The sequence below is a fragment of the Lichenostomus cassidix genome, chromosome 23, assembly GCF_008360975.1.
Source record: "Lichenostomus cassidix isolate B80296 chromosome 23, HeHo_3.0, whole genome shotgun sequence".
In the NCBI taxonomy this organism is placed as follows: domain Eukaryota; kingdom Metazoa; phylum Chordata; class Aves; order Passeriformes; family Meliphagidae; genus Lichenostomus; species Lichenostomus cassidix.
This window is the reverse complement of record NC_139503.1, coordinates 4828475-4851548: the sequence shown is the minus strand read 5'-3', so window position 1 is coordinate 4851548 and position 23074 is coordinate 4828475.

Genomic DNA, 23074 nt, shown 5'->3' with positions numbered 1-23074 from the left:
GAGTTTTTTCCCTGCTGGAAGATCCCCTGAGCAGTCACAAACACCACAGGACCAAATTTCCCTTCCACTCCCTGACTATTTTGCACGCAGGAAGGCAAAGGGGGCGAATTTAAATAAAACCAAGGCAAATTATCCTCCCAGTCAGCCCCGGACCCACCCGGCTCTGCTCTCCCATCCATCCCGAGCCTCCCGACCAACAGGTGCCCAATTTTGCAAATCGCCTTCTCCTCCTCTCAGCCCCGACAGAGCTCAGTGAATGCAGCAGGGGACGAGCAAAGAGCTCTGCCGCAATTTGCGCGGACAGCTCGGGCTGGGAGGAGGAGGGAAAAATCCATTATTTAAACTCCTTGTGTGCATTCCCCGAGCCTGGGAAGACCTCGCTGGCACAGCCGGAGAGGCTCTGCTCCCGCAGGCAGCGACACGAAGGGAAATTTGTCCTTTCGGCGGTGTCACCTGATGGCTCCGGTAATCCGCGCAGACAAACGAACCATTTTCCGTGCTGTGGCGCTGAACGCCCATCAGCAGCGACAATAACGCTTTAATTTAACCTCCAGCAGCTCCGGCGGAGATTGGTGTTCCCAAGGAAGGCTCGATCGCCTGATGGATATTTAATTATCAGCGAAGGAAGCTGGTGTGGAATATTTATTTATGGCGGAGCGGTTCTCTGTCAAAAGGAAAAAGGAGAAGGAGTTTTGCCACTGAGGAAATCCAGTCCCTCGAGGAAGAAATGGCTTAAAAAAAAGAAGGAAAAAAAAGAAAACCATTAAAAAAAGAGAAGCAAAAAAAAGCAAACCAGGAAATCTCACGGTGTTTTGAAGTTTAGAGCAGCTGGGTTTGGAAATTGCTGTGGATTTTCTGAGGGAATAGCGAGGAGAGGAACTTACAGCTCCAATTTCAGTGAAAATGAAACACCTGGTGCAAGCTGGGTGGTGGTAGAGCAGGAAAATCCCATCCTTGGGATGGATGTGTCCAGCTGAGCCCCGTCCTGTCCCCAGGAAAGGATGGGAAAACCTCTCGGTGGGTGCTGAGTGTTCCCTGGGCTGGGAGAGGATCCCAGATCTTCATTGGTGTGAAAGCTTGGATAAAATCATGGAATCATCAGAAGGCTGAGGCTGGAGAAGCTCTCCAAGGTCATTGAGTCCAAGCTGTGCCCAATGCCCACCTTGTCCCCAGCCCAGAGCTCTGAGTGCCACAGCCAGGAATTCCCTGGACACCTCCAGGGATGGGGACTGCAAACCTCCCTGGGCAGTTCCTATCCCTGACCATCTTTTCCATGGAGAAATTCCTGCTGCTGTCCATCCTGACCTCCCCTGCCCAGCCTGAGGCTGTTCCCTCTCCTGCTGTCCCTGTTCCCTGGAGCACAGCCTGACCCCCCGGCTGTCCCCTCCTGTCAGCAGCTGTGCAGAGCCACAAGGTCCCCCTGATCCCCTTTGCTCCAGGCAGGGATGTCCCTGGCCAGGAAATCCATGGAATTGGGAATTCCTGAGCTCTGTGTGGATCTCAGGTTTCTCCCACTGGTGCCAGCACAGGGATTTGGGGACTCTGCCTCATGTCCCAGCCTGTCCCACATCCCTCCCGGGCTCCTCCTTCCCGGATCCTCCTCTCCCGCTGCCCTCTCAACTCCAGGAAAGCTCCGGGAGCCGTTTTGGGGTGAAATCCCAAGGATTTGGCGTTCCCAGCTCCTGCAGGTTCCTCCTTCCCTTTCCCCGCGGCTCCTTCCCCCTCTGCTGGCGACACAGCCTCACCCTCCCGGCAGGAATATTCCCCTGGAAAAGGGGGAAAAGTGCTTTTGAGAGCTGATTTTTGGGGCAGGGACTCATCCCAAAGAAACCCCGCGGTGGAAATCCCTGAGGAGAAGCTTTAGGGCAAAACCCAAGGAAGCCCAAAACCAAAGGAAGTGGAAAACCTGGATTTTGCTGGAGCCAGGCAGGGAGGGAAGCTGAGGAATCTCTTCCAATCCCGACGGGTAATTCCGCCGCTAATTAGCCACTGATTTAATGAGCTCCTCGTGTCACCGCTTGACTCCCGGCGGTGGTGTCACTGCCATTGGCGGGATCGGTGACACCAGAGCTGCTCCCCGGGCGGATTTGGCTTTCCCAAGGGTGGCTCCAGGCCGGAATTCCTCACCATTCCATGCAAACACCGAGCCCTGCGGCATCGCCAAGGCTCATTAGGGCCTCTGGATAATGGGATATTTTTATCGCAGATAATGAAGCAATTATTGCATGTAATGGGGAGAGGGGTCAGTTGGACCAAGGCTGCTTCCATTTCCGTTGTGGCAAGGAAAAAGGAATATTTCCATGGATTTTCCCTTTCCTTTCCTTTCCTTTCCTTTCCTTTCCTTTCCTTTCCTTTCCTTTCCTTTCCTTTCCTTTCCTTTCCTTTCCTTTCCTTTCCTTTCCTTTCCTTTCCTTCCCTTCCCTTCCCTTCCCTTCCTTCCTTCCTTCCTTCCTTCCTTCCTTTCCTTTCCTTTCCTTTCCTTTCCTTTCCTTTCCTTCCCTTCCCTTCCCTTCCCTTCCCTTCCCTTCCCTTCCCTTCCCTTCCCTTCCCTTCCCTTCCCTTCCCTTCCCTTCCCTTCCCTTCCCTTTCCCTTTCTTCCATTTAAATCCATTTCTCAACCATCACTCTGTGCCAATTCAGTGCCAAATTAACCTCAATCACACCAAAACCTCAGCAAAATAAAAGCAGACAGAAAACCCCCCGAACTGAGATTTCATTCCCAGGTTGACAAAAACTCTTTATCCCACCGGGAATGTGGAATCAATCCATCCCGGAGCTGGGAGGGACCCTGGGCGGGGAGGATTCTCCCAGCCAAACCTCGGGAGCCTCCCGGGTGCTTTCCAGAGCTTCGATCTCCCTCTTGCGGCTGCACCTCGTGGGTTCGGGATGAACATCCCATTCCTCAGAGGTCTGGGGAAAGGGGCTTCGAATTATTTTAATATTTTTGATTATTTTAATAGTTAATTTTTTAAAAAAATTATTTTTTTAATTTTTATTTTTTAACTCATTTAATTTTTAATTGTATTAATTTTAAAATTATTTTCATTATTTTATTCTTCAGTTATTTGAATTTTTTCTTTTCCCCCTACTGAAATTCTGCACGGTTTCTGCCCTGCTGGAGGCAGAGAACATCCAGGGACCCAAATTTGGGGCTTTTCCCTCATCACCCCCATTTCCAGAGCCATTCCCTGCAGGAAAAAGGTCTTTTCAGGAAAGGAGGGAACATTCCCACTAAGGAGAAATCCAGGATGTGCCCAAGCCAAAGAGAAAAAAAGGCAAAAAAAGGGGCAGCAAACAAACCCCAAACAATGGACAAGAGTTGTGAAATTTGGAGAATTAAAACCGAAATCCTGGCAGAGATGTTCTGGAGGAGCTCTGGCTGCCCCTGGATCCCGGAAATGTCCGAGGGCAGGCTGGAATGGGATGATCCTTAGGTTGGAATGGGATGATCCTCAGGCTGGAATGGGATGATCCTCAGGTTCCTCCCAACCCAAACCCCTCTGGAATTCTCCCAGGAGATTCCCAGGTTGGCCCCTGGTAGCCTCTGTGACATCAGTGGGACTTTGCTGCATCCCAGTCACATCTCCCAGACTCCCTTCCCTGATTCCCACACCCCACCCCACTAAAATTCCCATATTTCCTTTGCCCCTCCAGCCGTTCCCTCAGAGCCATTCCCAAATCCTGATTTTCCCATTTCAGCCTCGGCTGGGAGGGAATCCTGAATGTTCCAGATTGGGAATTCCTCGATTTGGGATCAGGAGGGAATCCCGAATGTTCCAGATTGGGAATTCCTGGATTTGGGATCAGGAGGGAATCCCAAATGTTCCAGATTGGAAATTCCTCGATTTGGGGTCAGGAGGGAATCCTGAATGTTCCAGACTAGGAATTCCTCGATTTAGGATCAGGACCTGCCCTGTGCCATCCCTTGGCTCCAGGGGATATCGGGAATGACTGGGATCAGGGATCCCTGCGGGAATTCCCGGGATCAGGGATCCCTGCAGGAATGACTGACTGGGATCAGGGATTCCTGCAGGAATGAATGGGATCAGGGATCCCTGTGGGAATTCCCGGGATCAGGGATTGCTACAGGAATTCCCGGGATCAGGGATCCCTGCAGGAATGAATGGGATCAGGGATCCCTCTGGGAATTCCCGGGATCAGGGATCCCTGCAGGAATCAGGAATGACCGGGATCAGGGATCCCTACAGGAATTCCCGGGATCAGGGATCCCTGCAGGAATTACTAGGATCAGGGATCCCTGCAGGAATTCCCGGGATCAGGGATCCCTGCAGGAATTCCCGGGATCAGGGATCCCTGCAGGAATGAATGGGATCAGGGATCCCTGCAGGAATTCCCGGGATCAGGGATCCCTGCAGGAATGAATGGGATCAGGGATCCTGCAGCAATGACGGGCTGAGCTCTGGGATGCTCACCTTGGAGCGTTGCCAAGGTGATGCTCTCTCTCCGTTGCCATGGCTCTGTCACGCTGTCCCCTCCTCCCGCTGCCACCTCTCCCCAAATGTCCCTTCAGTGATTAGGGACATCCTCGGGGTGATGGAACTCCAGCCAGGATGGGATTTTTGGGACACACGGAGCTGTTCCCGGGTTTGGCTCTCCCAGGGTCACTCTGCTCTCTGGTGGCACCAGGTGGCTTTGGCACCTCCTGCTCCCTGCCAGGCACTGCCAGACTGGAGACACTTGGGATGTTCTTGGATTTTCTTGGTGAAAAAACTGGTTTGGTGGATGATGGCCCTGCTCAGAGAATCGGAGAATTAGAGAATTAAAAAATTAGAGAATCATTAAATTAGAGAATCATAGAATTAGAGAATCTCAGAATTGCAGAATCTGAGAATTAGAGAATAGTGGAATTAGAGAGTCAGAGAATTAGAGAATCATAAAATTAGAGAATCACAGAATTATAGAATAATGGAATTAGAGAATCATAAAATTAGGGAATCACAGACTTACAGAATCACAGAATTAGAGAATTATAGAATTGGAGAATTAGAGCATCACAGAATTATAGAACCATAAAATTACAGAATCACAGAATAATAGGATCAGAGAAACACAGAATTAGAGAGTAATGGAATTAGAGAATCACAGAAATAGACAATCACAGAATCATAGACAGAGAATTATAGAATCAGAGAATTAGAGAATCACAGAATCATAGAACCATAAAATTACAGAAGCCCAGAATAATTAAAATATAGAATTACAGAATCATAAAATTATAGGATCATAGAATTACCGAATCACAGAATCATAGAATTATAGAATTATAGAATCAGAGAATTACAAAATAGTAAAATTATAGACTCACAGAATTACAGAATCAGAGAATCACAGAAATACAGAATCAGAGAATTACAAAAGCATAAAATTTCAGACTCACAGAATTACAAAATAGCAGAATTATAGAATTATAGACTCAGAATTACAGACTTGCTAGAAGAATTGAAACTTTTTTTTACTCAGTGGGCAAACACCATTAATTTAAAAAAATCCAAATCCAAAATCCAATACTTTTAAAGCATTACAAGACTAAATAAAACAAGGAATATAATACCCAGAATATAAACGTTTTATTAAGGATCAGCCTTTTAATCCCTGTAAAATAATGCCATTAATAATATCCCTACAAAGGGTTGGGGTGGTGCTTTTCAGAGGGCAAAAAGCCTGTTTGAAACGGAATAAATACTTGCCATCCCACTGCAGGTTAATTTTTTTAAAAAAAGACATAGAAATTCACCATTTTGACCAAAAAAGAACCAATTTCCAGTGCTGGCATTGTCCTTGTCCCACAGCTCCAAACCTTTTATCCCAGTGTGGTTTCACTGAACAAGCCAGGTGGGTTTTGGGGTGGCCCTGGGGGTGGCACTGCCTCATTTTAGGGTTGTTTTATGGGGACAGCAAACCCCTGGGTGTTCAATCAGCGATCCCCAAAGGGGTTTTGTCCTCCTGAGGCACAAACGGGGCTGGTTTGGGGTTGTCCTGCTGGGGTTTGCTCCAGGAATGGCAAAACCAGCATTGGGATGGTTTGTGTCCCTCATTGCTGTCACCAGGGATGGTTTGTGTCCCTCAGTGCTGTCACCAGGGATGGTTTGTGTCCCTCACTGCTGTCACCAGAGCTGTGCTGGGGACAGGAGGGACAGAGGACCTGCTGGGGCAGCACTGACACCTCACAGAGCTCAGGAATTCCCAATTCCTTGGATTTCCTGAACTGGGATATTCCTGCCTGGAGAAAAGGGGATCAGGGGGAATTTTGGGGTCTGCAGAACTGCCGACAGGAGCAGGGAGGGATTTGGGATGTTATCCCAGGGGACAGGGACAGGAGGAGAGGGAACAGCCTCAGGCTGGCCAGGGGAGGCTCAGGATGGACATCAGCAGGAATTTCTCCATGGAAAGGATGGTCAGGGATTGGAACTGCCCAGGGAGGTTTGGATTCCCCATCCCTGGAGGTGTCCAAGGAATTCCTGGAATTTCCCTCAGAGCCCTGGTGACAGCAGTGAGGGACACAAACCATCCCTGGTGACAGCAGTGAGGGACACAACCCACCCCAATGCTGGTTTTGCCATTCCTGGAGCAAACCCCAGCAAGGCAACCCCAAACCAGCCCCGTTTGTCCCTCAGGAGGACAAAACCCCTTTGGGAATCACTGATTGAACACCCAGGGGTTTGCTGTCCCCATAAAACAACCCTAAAATGAGGCAGTGCCACCCCCAGGGCCACCCCAAAACCCACCTGGCTTGTTCAGTGAAGCCACACTGGGATAAAGGGTTTGGAGCTGTGGGACAAGGACAATGCCAGCACTGGAAATTGGTTCTTTTTTGGTCAAAATGGTGAATTTCTATGTCTTTTTTTAAAAAAATAACCTGGAGTGGGGATCTCGATGAGTTCTTTTCCAACCACAGTTCCAGGATCCTGAACTCCACAACCCCAAAGGTTTTTCCCAAAAGGGAACATCCATCCCATCCAACCCCAAAGGTTTTTCCCAAAAAGGAACATCCATCCCATCCAACCCCAAAGGGAACATCCATCCCATCCAACCCCAAAGGTTTTTCCCCAAAAGGAACATCCATCCCATCCAACCCCCAGGAATCAGGGCTGTTCCCACCCAGCAGGGAACATTTCCTGCTCCCCTCCCCTCCCCAGCAGACAAGGAGACCTGCAAGTCCTTAAAATCCCATTTCCATCTGACAACAATTAACGTCAGCTGCTCTTAAAAAAATGCCTTAATTAGGAATTATCCTTTTCCCAGCTGACTGGGCAAGGCCTGCAGGTTGAAGGTGAAGCATTTGCTGCACATTTTTCATCCCCAAAGGCTGTTTGGAGGACACTGGGTGAGGTTTTGTCCTCGCTGATTATGCAGCCAGGGCTGTGATTTGCATAGAGAAGTCAAATTTAATTCCTTTTTTTCTTTATTTTCGGGAACGGTTTCTGGCAGAATGGAATTACACCAGCAACACTGAAGGACTTGGGCAAGGAGAGGAAAAAAATTAAAATAGGACCGAGAGAGGTGGGAAGGATTAGGAAAATTAGGATTAGGAGAGGGAAAAAAATTAAAATAGGATTGAATTCTGGAAGTGCAGAATTCTCTCTCTGTGACATCCAGAACTTGGGGTGTTTGGGTTTTTGTGGGAATGTCAAGAAGGGATGAAGATTTAGGAAATGAAGTGGGAATGTGCAATTCCTGCCTTGCTGGGCTGAGCCTGCAGCTCTGGGTTTTGGTTCTGGAGCTCAGTTTGGGTTTGAGTTACCCTGTGTGGTAACTCCAGCTGAACTTAATTCCATTAAATTCCATTTAATTTAAACAATATATATTATTTATATATATTTATTATATATAATAATATATATTATATTGTTTATTTTAAATAATATATATTATATATTATTAATAAATATAAAATATATTTATTAATAAATAAAATAATTCCATTTAATTTAATTTAATAAAGCTTAATTCCATTAAAAAAGTGGGAATTTTCTCCCAAAAGTTCATCCCGACCAGCTCTGTCCCTGTGAGCCACCAGACAGCACAAGGGGCAGATAAAATCCCGTTTTTTGTTCCTCTGGAGCCAAGGATGGAGCTGTTCCTAGAGCTTTCCCACACAGGGAAAACCCCACAGCGTGATCAGCCAAATTTTAGGGATCAAAGCATTTCAATCATGAGCTCGAATTAATCTTAAATAAAATGAAACAGTTCCAGGAGCTGGATAACCCAATCCAGCTGGAATTTTCCTCTCCTGTTCTCCCAACACAGAGGAACAGCACTTTAGTCCTTAAATTTTGGATGCTGGAGAACAAAAATCTTGAAAATCTTACCAAAAACAGCCATGAAGAAATTCCCTCCTCCTCCCAAACCCCCAAGGTTTTTGCAGCAGAGCAGAAATCAGCTGGTTGACAACATCAGCGCTTCTGAAATTTGGGGAATATGAATCTGGAGATAACAAATGAGGGATGAACAGTTGGGAATCCTAAAGCAAACAGGAATCAGGAGGGACATTTCTTGGTTTTTTGGCAATTTCTGAGCTCTGACAGAGCTCCGGAGCAGGAAAGGTTTATTTGATAATAAATTAATATTCTAGGGTTTTCTGCACTCCTCAAACTCAGCCTGCAGGAAATGTTGAGCTCTTGAGCTTCACCAACAGAATTCAATCGACTGCTGGGACATTTCCACATTTTTCCTCCATTTTCAGGAGGAAAAACTCCTCCTGAACTTTATTTGGCTCCTTCCTCCCTAAATAAATCGACTTTGGGGATTTTCCTGCAGATTTAGGAAATGATTCTTCACCAGCTTCCCCCCAAAATGATGTTGTTTTGTGTCCATGAAGAGTTCCTTGGCACAGTCAGCAGAGGGAAGACTTCCCTCAGCAGAGAGGCCACTGGGATGAGGAAAGGGCTGGAATTCTCTCCACTCTGGGAATTTTGGGAGATTTCCCCTTGGCTCCCTGCTCCACCCACGCTGGAGACCCCCGGGGGTCCAAAGGCTGGGGCATTTCCTAGATTTCCAGCTCCTGAATGGATCTGAAAATCCATGGAGATTCCCTCTGGAAGGATGCAGGGCTGGGCTGTGGCCTTCAGCAATCCAACTGCAAGATTGGGGTAAAAATGGGATAAAATTGAACATTTAATCCCAGTGGGATTTCAACGTCCTATTTCCGTGTTTTCCCAAATCCCAAATCAGGAATCCAACTGGAAGGCTGGGTTAAAAATGGGATAAAACTGAAAATTTAATCCTTCAGGCCTTCAGGAATCCAGCTGAAAGACTGGGTTAAAAATGGGATAAAACTGAACATTTAATCCCATTGGGATTTCAACATCATATTTCAATGTTTTCCCGAATCCCAAATCAGGAATCCAACTGAAAGATTGGGTTAAAAATGGGATAAAACTGACAATTTAATCCCATTGGGATTTCAACCTTGTATTTCCATGTTTTCCCAAATCCCAAATCACCCAGCCCCACATTTCCCTCCCTGCCAGAGGAAAGCTGGGATGAGAGCCTTTGGGATTTCTCCTATTTGGGATTTTTCCTATTTGAGATTTCTCCTATTTGGGATTTTTCCTGTTTAGGATTTTTCCTGTTTAGGATTTCTCCTGTTTAGGATTTGGGAATGAGGTGGGACTCAGCCAGAGCTCATCCTGCTGCAGATTCCCCTTGAATCCCAAAAAAACAAACGAGGACAGTTTGTTCTCAGAGTGCAGGTATGCCATGTTTGCATTTCGTCTGGAATTAATTCAGTCCTGTCTTTCAAATGCAAATAGCCAGGGAAGAAACAAGCCCAGATTTTTGGGGAATGTGTATAAATAACAGAAATAAATATATATATTTATTTATATCTTTTTTTTTTTTGGCCTTAGATAATGCAGGGAATGGGTTGTGCTGGAGAGCAGCTGTTTGCAAACCCTCAGCCCCACAACATTCCCAGGTGAACAGGACATGGAAATGTCCTTTTTCCTCATCCTTAATAAATGTGGAAAACTGGCATTGACTGGAGACAATTCTGCTGTTTACCCCCATTTTGATTTTTCCTCGTCAGCTTCCCAAAAATAAAAAAAATGCTGAGATGGAAGGGCTCAGGAATCAGGAGCCAAACATCCCAAAAATCAGGCAGGATCTGCTAATTAGTGCTTTTTGCACAGCGAGTTGGAGGCTCTTGGCTCTTCCCACTGGAGCTCACCTGGAATTCCTGGAGGCACAGCAGTGTTTCCATCCCCTTGGATGTGATATTCCATGATATTCCCATGAATATTTGGAATTTTTGGAGGCACAGCAGTGTTTCCATCCCACTGGATGTGATATTCCATGATATTCCCATGAATATTTGGAATTTTTGGAGGCACAGCAGTGTTTCCATCCCATTGGATGTGATATTCCATGATATTCCCATCAATACCTGGAATTCCTGGAGGCACAGCAGTGTTTCCATCCCATTGGATGTGATATTCCATGATATTCCCATGGATACTCATTTTTTGGGGAAACTGAGGCACAGGGAGCTGCTCCCAGCCCTCAGGTTGGGAAGCACCACTGCCTGGAACACGTTTAGGAAATTAGAAATTTTCCCTTTCATCCACCCCAAATATCCTGGGATGTCAGCAGGCTCCCACCGGGATTCCTCCTGGAATTCCCTCCTGGAAGGAATTCTGACCACCCTGGGAGTTATCCCAAATCCTGCTTTATCCCAAATCCTGCTTTATCCCAAATCCTGCTTTATCCCAAATCCTGCTTCATCCCAGGCTGATAATTGGGGTGTCCCTGAACTCATCCATCCTTCTCGAAAAACTCAGGAATTTCACATCCCAATTTTGCCTCAAGATCTTCATATCCATGGAGAATCCTCTCCTTTTTGGAGAATCCAAAAACCACCCTGTTGTGGTTTCTGTGTGGATTTCCCTTCCCCGAACTCATCCCCTAAAAATTCATGGCAGGAATTTGACCCCCTGATTCTGCCCAAGGATGTTCATATCCATGGAGAATCCTCTCCTTTGCTCCCCTGTTGTGGTTTCTGTGTGGATTTCCCTTCCCCGAACTCATCCATCCTAAAAATTCCCCGATCTCATCCCCTAAAAATTCATGGCGGGAATTTGACATCCTGATTCTGCCCAAGGATGTTCATATCCATGGAGAATCCTCTCCTTTGCTTTCCTCCCTTCGTTTGAATACTCCTGGGGCAGAACTGGAATATTCCCGGGTCAGAATCAGAATATTCCCAGATCAGGATATGAATATTCCCAGGCCAGGAAAAGAATATTCCTGGATCAGGATAAGAATATTCCTGGGTCAGAATTGGAATATTTGCAGGTCAGAATCAGAATATTCCCAGATCAGGATAAGCATATTCCCAGGCCAAGATAAGAATATTCCTGGATCAGAATCAGAATATTCCCAGGTCAGAACTGGAATATTCCTGGGTCAGAATCAGAATATTCCCAGGTCAGAACTGGAATATTCCTGGGTCAGAATCAGAATATTCCCAGGTCAGGATAAGAATATTCCCAGGTCAGAATCTTCCCAGGCTAGGATAAGAACATTCCTGGGTCAGAATTGCAATATTCCTGGGTCAGAATCAGAATATTTCCAGGTCAGAATCAGAATATTCCCAGGCCAGGATAAGAATATTCCCGGCTCAAAATCAGAATATTCCTGGGCCAGAATCAGAATATTCCCAGGTCAGAATTGGAATATTCCTTGGTCAGGATAAGAATATTCCTTGGTCAGAATCAGAATATTCCTGGCTCAGCCTTTCTCTGTGCACACAATCCCATTTGGATCACAGTGCTGATGAAGGAATTGGGATGGAAGCAAAGAGATTGAGATCAGAAAGAAAAACCCAAAACAACCCCAAACCTGCAACCCCAACCCTTCATTTTGCTGAGGATTAATTTGAGCTCAGCACCTCCTGCCCCATTCCTGGCTCCCGAAAATCAGCCTAAATCAAGATTTAGGCTCCCAAAAATCAGTTTTTCCCCTAATTCCCTCCCACCCTCTGTGTCCTTCCCGGATCCAGGGAATTCCAGCTGAATTCCCAGCCTGGGGCTCAGAGCCAAGAAAAGCTGTGAGAGTTCAGGGAGAAGCCAAAGGCTGATTCCCAACCCAACCCTGGCGCTCCAAACCTGCTCTGCAGCCAAACTTCTCACCTCAGCTCCTGGCAAAAGAGGATTTCGGGATGAAAATGAGGGGTTTTGGTGAATTTTGCTGGAAATTAAACCCTGGCTGTCCCAAATCCCAAAAGTTTTCCAGGCTACACAATAATGGGAGGTGGGCAGAGGGGAAAAGGCAGCATTTTATTGGGAAAAATTGATCCCAAATTTCTGCTCCTGTGGAGCAATTCCAGACAGTACTCCCAGGGTAGGGAATCCTATTTGGGATTTCTCCTCTTTAGGATTTCTCCTATTTGGGATTTGTCCTATTTGGGATTTCTCCTATTGAGGATTTTTTCTATTTGGGATTTCTCCTATTTGGGATTTCTCCTATTTGGGATTTCTCCTACATGGGATTTTTCCTATTTAGGATTTCTCCTATTTAGGATTTCTCCTATTTGGGATTTATCCTATTTAGGATTTCTCCTATTTAGGATTTTTTCTATTTGGGATTTCTCCTATTTGGGATTTGTCCTATTTAGGATTTCTCCTATTTGGGATTTGTCCTATTTGGGATTTCTCCTATTTAGAATTTTTTCTATTTGGGATTTCTCCTATTGAGGATTTTTTTCTATTTGGGATTTCTGCTATTTGGGATTTCTCCTATTTAGGATTTTTCCTATTTAGGATTTTTGCTATTTGGGATTTTTCCTATTTAGGATTTCTCCTATTTGGGATTTCTCCTATTTGGGATTTCTCCTATTTAGGATTTCTCCTATTTGGCATTTCTCCTATTTGGGATTTCTCCTATTTGGGATTTCTCCTATTTGGGATTTTTCCTATTTGGGATTTCTCCTATTTAGGATTTTTGCTATTTGGGATTTCTCCTATTTGGGATTTCTCCTATTTAGGATTTTTCCTATTTAGGATTTTTGCTATTTGGGATTTCTCCTATTTGGGATTTGTCCTATTTGGGATTTTTCCTCTTTAGGATTTTTCCTCTTTAGGATTTCTCCTATTTAGGATTTCTCCTATTTGGGATTTCTCCTATTTGGGATTTCTCCTATTTAGGATTTTTCCTATTTAGGATTTCTCCTATTTGGGATTTCTCCCCAAAGCCTTTCATGGTGCCTTGGATCCTTTCTGGGGCTGCAGTTAAAGACAGCATCGATAAAAAGGCAGAATTGAGGTGGAAATGACTGAAGAAAATGAGGAAATTTGGGGTTTTTAAATAAGAATTGTATCTTTTCCCACTGAGATCTGACCTGCAGCAATTAATAATTAATTAATTAATTAATAATTAATTCCACCTGCAGTGAGGCTGGGTTTGACCTTTTGGAACATCAGAAATTCCCTACGGAATAAAACCTCATCAGCTTGAACTTTCCTTCCAGCCGAGGAAGGGAAGGGAAACAACAACAAACCCACAAAACATCAAGGATTTGGTGAAGTAAAATGACTTTTTATGGCTTTATTTGGTCTTTTTCCTTTTAAAAATTCTCCCTGCAAGCAGAACCCCTGATTGGAAACAAATCCTATTTCATTTCCCTTTCCATGGGCAATTGAGTTCCATTTATTTCCCTGATTTTTTTTTTTACCAGCCTCATTTCCTTTTGGAGAGAGTTCGAGTCGTTCCTTTCCATTCCAAAAAAAACCAAAAAAAAGAGGTTCCAGTCTTTAATTCCTTCATTTGAAAATCTAATTTCATCACCTCAGAGCAGCTCCCTCTCTTATCCTCCCCAGCTGGTGAAAATATTGGAGATACAGAATTGTTCTGGGGAAGAAAAACCAGAAATAGCAATGGATTTGGAGCCAAAGTGGGGAAATTGTGGTTTTTCTGGCACAAAACCACAGCGAATCCACTTTTTTTTGGGAGGATAAACTGAAGTCAGGGAGGTTTGGGTTTCCAGTCCTGGATTTGGTGGCCTGGAAATAAATAAATAAATAACTAGCACAAATAAAAGCAAATAATGGGAAATAAACAGAAATTTGGCCCCTCAAAAGCAGATTTTTGGGATAAATTGGAGCCCTAAATCGGGGCTGTGGTGGCAGGGAAGGTCCTGATGGGGTTTGCGAGGACAAAACAGCTCCTGTCACCCTTCCAGGACCTTTGGGTCTTTGGGAATGGGATGGGGATGGGAATGGCAGGTCAGGGATCCTCCTGGAATTCCTGTGATGGGGATTTGGGATCCTCCCTGAGGTGGCAGTGGGACCTGCCAGGAGAGTCATTTTGGGGTGTTGGGGTTTGCCAGGAGTGTCATTTTGGGATTTTCCAGGAGTTTCCTCTTTGGGGTTTTGGGGTTTTCCAGGAGTGTCATTTTGGGATTTTCCAGGAGTGTGATTTCAGGGTTTTCCAGGAGTCTCCTCTTTGGGGTTTTGGAGCTCTCTAGGAATGTCTCCTTTGGGTGTTTCGAGGCTTTCCAGAAGTCTCCTCTTTGGGGTTTTGCAGTTTTCCAGAAGTGTCCCCTTGTGGGATTTTGGGGCTTTCCAGGAGTCTTCTCTTTGGGGTTTTGGGGATTTCCAGGAGTGTCATTTTGGGCTTTTCCAAGAGTCTCCTCTTGTGGAGTTTCAGGCTTTCCAGGAGTCTCCTCTAAGGGTGTTTTGGGGTTTTCCAGGAAACTCCTCTTTGGGGCTTCAGGCTTTCCTGAAGTCTCCTCTTGGGGGTTTTGGGGTTTTCCGGGAGTGTCATTTTGGTTTTTTTCTGGAGTCTCCTCTTGGGGGTTTTGGGGTTTTCCAGGAGTGTAATTTTGGGGATCTCCAGCAGGATCCCCTTGTAGGGTTTTGGGGTTTTCTGCGAGTCTTCTCTTGTGGGGTTTTGGGGTTTTCCAGGAGTCTCCTCTTGGGGGTTTTGGGGTTTTCAGGAGTGTAATTTTGGGGATCTCCAGCAATGTCCCCTTGTAGGGTTTTGGGGTTTTTTGGGAATCTCCTCTTGTGGAGTTTCGGGTTTTCCTGGAAGTTTAATTTTGGGGATCTCCAGTAGTGTCCTCTTTGGGATTTTGGGATTTTCCAGGAGTGTAGGTTTTTGGGGTTTTGGAAATCAGCTTCTCCATGGTTACCCAGGAGTGAGGAGAGAGCAGCTCAGGGATTCCCAGAATTCCCACCCTGACTCCTCAGCTTGGCAGGGGTGAAGCTCTCCCTGGCAATCAGGAATTCCTGCAGGAAAATCCTCTGGTGACACCAAACCCTCCCTGCCAGAGCTTTGGGATTTTCCTGAATCCCAGCAGGAAAATTGGGCTCCCTGATCCCAGCCCTGCAGCACATGGAGCAGGACATGGATATTTGGGATGTTTGGCACTTCCAGCCATTTCCCTGCAATCCCTGCAGGGTTTTGCAATGGGATGTGGATAGTTGGGATGTTTGGCACTTCCAACCACACTGCTGGAATTCCTGCAGGAATTTCACTGAAATTCCTCTCCCTGCCCTGTCCAGAATTCCTGCACAGCCACACCTCCCTCTGATCTAAGAGTCCAAATGACTGAGGAAAAAAAATCCCGTTTATTCATGGCACAGCTGCTTTAGAAGAACAAAACCTTTCCCCATAAGAAATTTATTCCAGGCTTTAAAAACTGAATTTCCCAAATTTTTCTTTTTAACTCAGTGCATCCAGCAGGGAAGGGAACAGAGCCAAAGGCTGGATTGGGATGCCAAGGGTTGGATAAACCCAGAGCTTTCCTCAAGTTCCAAAGGCATTGGAAAAGGAGGAATTGCCAGAATTAAATCCTTCCCAGGCTCCTGGGCTGAAATTCCAACTCTGGGGAGAAAAGCTGGAAATCAGTGCAGGGTTTTGGAGAGGCAGCAGCATCAGAGGAAACTCCCAGCTGCTGGGGCTCCTCTGGAGCTGCTCCCAAACCTATGGGAATTCCACAGAAATTCCAAATTTCCCAAGAAATCCGTGGGAACAGCCAATGGATAGGCAAGGAATGGATTTTTCATTTGGCCAAACTCCCCATCAGCCCCATCTCTGGAGCATCCCTGCTGTATCCATGGAAAACAGATGGAGTTTTCAGTGAATCTGATGGAATCTCCACTCCTTTTCCTGCTGGGTTTATACAAATCTCTTCTCCCATCATTTTCCTTGGAATTCAGGAAGGAGAGGAAGCAGCAGCTCCGTGGTTTGTTCTGCTCAGGCTGTGGAGCTGCACAAGAATGGCTCCCTGATTGCCAAATGTTTTCTGCTCTTTTCCTCCTTTTCCTCCCCTGAAATCCTAAAAAGAAATATCCAATCAACTCCACGACTGCATGGAGAAACTCTCACAGAAATCCCTTTCAAGTGTTCTGAAGAACTTCTGATCACGATTTTAAAATTCCCGGTATGAATTCCAAACTCCCTGCAATCATCGAGGATTATTTGAATGATTATTTGAATGAAACTCCCTGGGACCGCTGAGGTTTTGATCCCAAGGTTCATTTGAATGAAAATTCCTGTGATTATTGAGGTTTTTAACCCTTTCAAGTTCCATTTTAAGGAGGAATTGTTTAACTCTGGGAGAGATCCAGTCTGGGGTGACATCTCCACCCCGCCTGACTCCAGCTGGATTTTATCAGAACAATCCCTGTCCCAAAATTCCCCATCAAATCCCATTTTCTTCCATTTTCACCCTTCTGTTTTAAGCTAAAACACTAAAATGACTCAAATAAAGGTGCCACATGAGGGCTGAGTGCTCCAGTCCCACAGAATCCTTGATTTTTGCTGGAAAAACTCCTCTTGGAGTAAAACTGCCCCACGAAATGTCACCCAAATGGAGATTTTCAGGCAGCAGAGAATCTTCTGCCCGAGAAGAGTGTCAGGGTGAGCTGGGACAGGGAAGGTGGCACTGCCTGGGCAGGGAAATTCCAGCCATTTCCCCGAAATCCCTGTGGGATTTTGCAGTGGGATGTGGATATTTGGGATGTTTGGCACTTCCAGCCATTTCCCTGGAATTCCTGCAGGAACTTCACTGAAATTCCAGCCATTTCCCTAAAATCCCTGCAGGATTTTGCAGCAGAATGTGAATATCTGGGATATTTGGCACTTCCAGCCATTCTGCTGAAATTCGTGCAGGAATTTAACTGAAATTTCAGCCATTTCCCTGAAATTCCTGTGGGATTTTGCAGTGGGATGTAGACTTTTGGGATGTTTGGCACTTCCAGCCATTTCCCTGGAATCTCTGCAGGAATTTCACTGAAATTTCAGCCATTTCCCTAGAGTCCCTGTGGGATTTTGCAGTTGGATGTGGATATTTGGGATGTTTGGCACTTCCAGCCATTCTGCTGGAATTCCTGCAGGAATTTCCCTGAAATTCCAGCCATTTCCCTGAAATTCCTGTGGGATTTTGCAGTGGGACTTGGATGTTTGGGATATTTGGCACTTCCAGCCATTTTGCTGGAATCCCAGGCATAGAAATTCCAGCCATTTCCCTAAAATCCCTGCAGTATTTTGCAGCAGGACAGGGATATTTGGGATATTTGCCACTTCCAGCCATTTCCCTGGAATCCCTGCAGGAATTTCACTGAAATTCCAGCCATTTCCCTGCAATCCCTGCACAATTTTGCAGTGGGAGATGGATATTTGGGATATTTGGCACTTTAGGCCATTCCGCTGGAATCCCTGCAGGATTTTCACTGAAATTTCAGCCATTTCCCTGCAATCCTTGTGGGATTTTGCAGTGGGACTTGGATATTTGGGATATTTGGCACTTCCAGCCATTTTGCTGGAATCCCAGGCATTGAAATTCCAGCCATTTCCCTAAAATCCCTGCAGTATTTTGCAGCAGGACAGGGATATTTGGGATATTTGCCACTTCCAGCCATTTCCCTGGAATCCCTGCAGGATTTTGAACTGGGACATGGATATTTGGGATGTTTGGCACTTCCAGCCATTTCCCTGGAATCCCTGAAGGAATTTCACTGAAATCTCAGCCATTTCCCTGGAATCCCTGCTGGATTTTGCAGCGGGATGTGAATATTTGGGATGAAGGATGAGGAGAACAAAGACCAGTTCTCTGCACAAACCCCAGGGCTGCACCTGCTTTTTCCAAAACCCAAACCCAATTCCAAATCCCATCCCAAGGCCTCATTAACTCGGTGGGAGCAGGAATTTTGAGCTCAGCCCCTTAATGAGGACAGGCACAAGGGACAGCAAGATAAATCCCATTTGTTTCCAGCCAGGATGAAATTAATCTCCAGGCAGAAAATCAGCTTAAAGCTTCTCCCCGACTTCAGTTCCTCTGTAGTTCACTCCAATCAGCACTGATTGGGTTCTTGAGGGATGGAGAGAAGCTCTGGCTAATTACAGCCTCAAAAAAACCTGAACTTTGGGCCTCAGGCAGTTCTGAAATTCGGAATTAAAAAAGGAAGAAAACCAACCTGAAAGGGAAGGCTTTAAACGTGTGGTGTCTCGCAGAACCAGGCTGTCAAAACCTGGTCAAGTGAAACATTTTGATTTGATTGCTGCAGGGTTTTTTTCTCTCCCAGATATAACTCTGAGCCATACTCCGAGGTCAAATGTTTGCTCAACCTGAGGAGGTGAAACATCTCGTTTGGAAAACGGAAAAACAAAATGTTCCCGTTCTTAGATTTGTGGGTGGAGGATTTTTTGGTTTTTTTTAATTTAAATAAAACTCAGCAAAGTTGTCATGCTTTTGTGGAGAGCTCCAGCTTCTCCCTAGCTGAGTTCTGGGCTTCCAATATTTGGGTTCTTCAGCACTTTCTGTGCCTCTCTGCCCTCAAATGAGGTGAATTTGGCTCTGGGTGGGAATTTCTTGAGGTGTTTTGCCTGCTGGCCTGACCTGATCCCTGGGCTGGAACAGGACAGCATTCCCAGCATTCCCAGTCTTTCAGAGCCCAAAGGATGCTCCCAGGGCTGTGCTGGTGCTGCAGGGCTCAGAGCTGTGCTCCTGCAGCGTTTCTGGGGCTGTGGCATCATCCCTGTCCCAGCCCCTCTCAGGCACAGCCTCCCAGCCCTGAGGGGATGTAGGAAACACTCAGAGCACCCAAATCCTCCCTGTTTTGGGGCTGATGTGGTCATGGTTTGCTCAGTGATGGAGATGGAAAAGGATCCTCTCTGCCAGGCAGTTATTGATGAGTGAGGTGATGATCCAAGCTCCTCATCCAGGCTCTGCCAGCCAGGAATTGCAGAATCACTGAATCACTGAACCACTGAGTCACAGAATCACACAGAATCAGAGTCAAAGAATCACAGATTCAAAGAATCACAGAATCACAGAGTCACAGAATCACAGAATCAATCACACAGAATCACAGCATCACACAGTCACAGAATCACAAAATTACAGAATCACAAATCACAGAATCACTGAATCACAGATTCACAGAATCACAGAATCACACAGAATCACTGAATCACAGAATCACAGAGTCACACAATCACAGCATCACAGAATCACACAGAATCACAGAACCACAAATCACAGAATCACCAGGTTGGAAGAGACTTTCAAGCTCACCCAGTCCAGCCCATGCCCTAACACCACCTCAGCTAACCCATGGCACTCAGTGCCACATCCAACCTTTTGTTAAACACACCCAGGGATGGTGACTCCACCACCTCCCCAGGCAGATGATTCCAGAACTTTATCACTCTTTCAGTAAAAAACCTTTTCCTAACATCCAACTTCAATTTCCCTTGGCACAGCCTGAGACTGTGTGCTGTTGTTCTGCCTGGCAAAAGAGACCAAACCCACCTGACTACAACCATTCAGGTAGTTGTAGAGAGTGATAAGGTCTCCTCTGAATCCCAAATATCTCACATTGGACACTCTGAGTGGGAATCAGCTCCAGGCGAAGGAGCAGCAGTTTGGAACAAGCTGGGACAGTGGAAGGTGCACGGGATGGGATTTCACATCCCTTCCCACCAAAACCATTCAGTGATCCTAAGAAGCTTCCTGCTGGGAAGTTGAACCCAGCAATTAATTTCATCAGGCTTTATGGAGGTGGGAGGGATCTCCCCATTAATACCAATTCATCAGAAGCTGTGGTTTATTGATTTATCCTCCTTGGGTGAACATTGAGGGGAAACTGCTGCCTCCTGTCAGCCCAAAGGATCATCCTGTTCCTGCAGAGCTGAGTGAGGAAAGGCTGAACCAGCAGCTCCTTCCATCCAGCAGACTGAAAACAATGGATTTCATCTCTGTGAGAACTCAAATATCCTCAGGATGATTATTTCTGATCTCTGAGGAAGGCAGGAGCTGGGCAAGGGAATGGATAAAGCACAGGCAGGGAGATCCACAGGGAGGCTGTGTGGTCATCCAGCATGGCAAAGCTGATATGAAACAGAATGAAGGGATAAAGCAGGGATGAGAGCAGCCATGAATCCTGGGGTATGGAATAAAGCAGAGCCCAGCATGGGGAGAAAATGAGTAACAAACCCACAGCAGCACAGGCAGAAAGCAGAAGGAGCTGCTGGCTGAAAGTCACATCAATGGAGAGCTTCTCTTGTCCCTCCCAATTAGCAAAATGATCATTTTGGGTTTGGAGCCCTCAGAGCTCCTGGCTGCACAGAGCTGTGGGAGGGGTGGAGTTTCTTCCTCAGAAATTAATGATTTCTGACATTTGCAAATCCTCCTGTTGAATGTTGGGAGCAGCACTAAAACCCTGCCAGGCTGGGAACCTTTGGGGTTTGGACAGCAGGACAGGCTGGGGACACAGGGCAGGGACAGGACAGCAACTCCAGGAGAGCTGCAGAGGGACTGGGGACAAGGGCTGGAGGGACAGGACACAGGGAATGGCTTCCCAGTGCCAGAGGGCAGGGAGAGATGGGATCTTGGGAAGGAATTGTTCCCTGGGAGGGTGGGGAGGGGCTGGGATGGACTTGCCAGAGAAGCTGTGGCTGCCCCTGGATCCCTGGCAGTGTCCAAGGCCAGGCTGGAGCAGCCTGGGACAGTGGGAGGTGTCCCTGCCATGGCAGGGGTGGCACTGGATGGGATTTAAGGTCCTTCCCTTCCCTTCCCTTCCCTTCCCTTCCCTTCCCTTCCCTTCCCTTCCCTTCCCTTCCCTTCCCTTCCCTTCCCTTCCCTTCCCTTCCCTTCCCTTCCTGTGGATATTTTCATGGATCTGTTTATGAAATCCAGGATTTAGGGGAATACAAACCCTCACAAATCCCTGCTCCCCTCCCATGCTCACAGAGCTCCCCAAATCCATAAAACTGCACCCATCCTTTTATGACCATCCAGGGTGAAATAAAACCCTCCGATTTGGGAGTTTAGCCCTGGAGCTGTCTGGGTTGGGGTTTCTCCTGTTTCCCTGCCCTGCACACAAGGATCTCTTGGTGCTCCCAGCTCTTCCTCCCGTGAATGGGGAGCATTCAGAGCCCTCTGTAAATGAAGCCTCTATGGCCGTTCTTGCGGGGAAAACACAAAGCCGCTCTGTGTCATTTCGCTGTTAATTAGCAGAAGATAAATACCTTTCAGGTGGAGATTTTCACCAGCAGGGCTCGTGGCACACAAGCAGCATTAAAGGCTCGAGGAGAGGGCGAGAGGCAGAGGTGTGCTGGGAGCTCTGGGGCTGCATTGAGGCCTCTGCAGCAGTTGTGTTTATTTTTAAAATATGAAACAGCATTTCTCCCCCCAGGCCCCCGAGATGGAAAACACTGCAGTCAATATTTCAGGAGGAAAATATGCATTTCAAGCTCTCGCCCAGGCTGCCTGCAAGGCAAACACCCAAACCCTTCCTGGCCATGCTGTCCCCAGCCTGGCCCTGCTGCTGCTGTGCCCTTCCATGTCCTGACCCCAGGAGGGTTTCCCTCTCCTCCAACACCCTCAAACCCAGGAATCCTCACTCCAAAATTGCTGCTTTCAAACACCAAATCCCCACTTTTCTTCCACTGAGGGATAACCAGGAGATTCTCCTTGCTCCTGCTGGAGGCCAAAGGTTCAGAGTGCTCTGTGCTGGGCATTGCTGAGGTCACAGCTGGGATTTTGGGGACAGTTTTGGGCTACTCAGGACAAGGAGGACATGGAGAGTGTCCAGGGAAGGGAACAGAGCTGGGAAGAGTCTGGAGAACTCCTGAGGGAGCTGGGAAAGGGGAGAAAAGGGAGCAAAGGGGCTCAGGGGGACCTTGTGGCTCTGCACAGCTGCTGCCAGGAGGGGACAGCCGGGGGGTCAGGCTGTACTCCAGGGAACAGGGACAGGAGGAGAGGGAACAGCCTCCAATCGCCCCAGGAGAGGTTTAGGGTGGATATTTGGGAACATTTCCTCAGGGAAAGGGCTGTAAAGCACTGGATCAGGTGGAATCACAGAAGAGTCCCCATGCCTGGAATGTCCCAGCAGTGTGTGGAGGTGACCTTTGGTCAGTGGTGGTGCTGGGGACAGGAGGACTCAGTGATCCCAGAGATCTTTTCCAGATCTTTTCCAGCCTCAAGGATTCTGTGATTCCAAACATCAGGAGAAGCTCAGGAGCTGCAGTTTGTCCTCCCCAGCATGGACAGAAGGGAATTATCATCCTCATCATCACCACCCTCATCATCATCATCCTCTGCACCCAGGCAGGAGAGAAATACAGGATAAATAGGAGAGAACTTTGGTTTCCCTTCGCTTTCAAAGATTCCCCAAATTCCCCATGGTTTCCTCATTGTCCTCCTTCAGATCCTCCATTGTTTTCCAGGCAACTTTTCAAATTTTTTTGGGTTTGCAAATTCCTGGTTTGCCAATTCCCACTGACAAAATTCCTCTCTGCTGGATGCCTTCACCTTTAAAGTGCCAAATCTGCCAGCCTTGGGCCAGGAAAAGCAAAGCCCAGCTGAAGGATAAGTCCTGAAAGTACTAAAATTCAAACATCAAAACAAAAATTACAGCTGGGAGAGGTGGTAACTCCTCATTTGTCAGCAGCCAAACAACTCGGATGGAATAATCGAAATAAATGGAGATCTTTCTCCACCACAGCCCTTCCCAGGAATGTTGATCAGCTGGGAAAAGCCAGGAAAAACACCATTTGATTTTCCATGGGACAGACAGCATTTGTTCTGAGGTGGCATTTCACTCCTTCT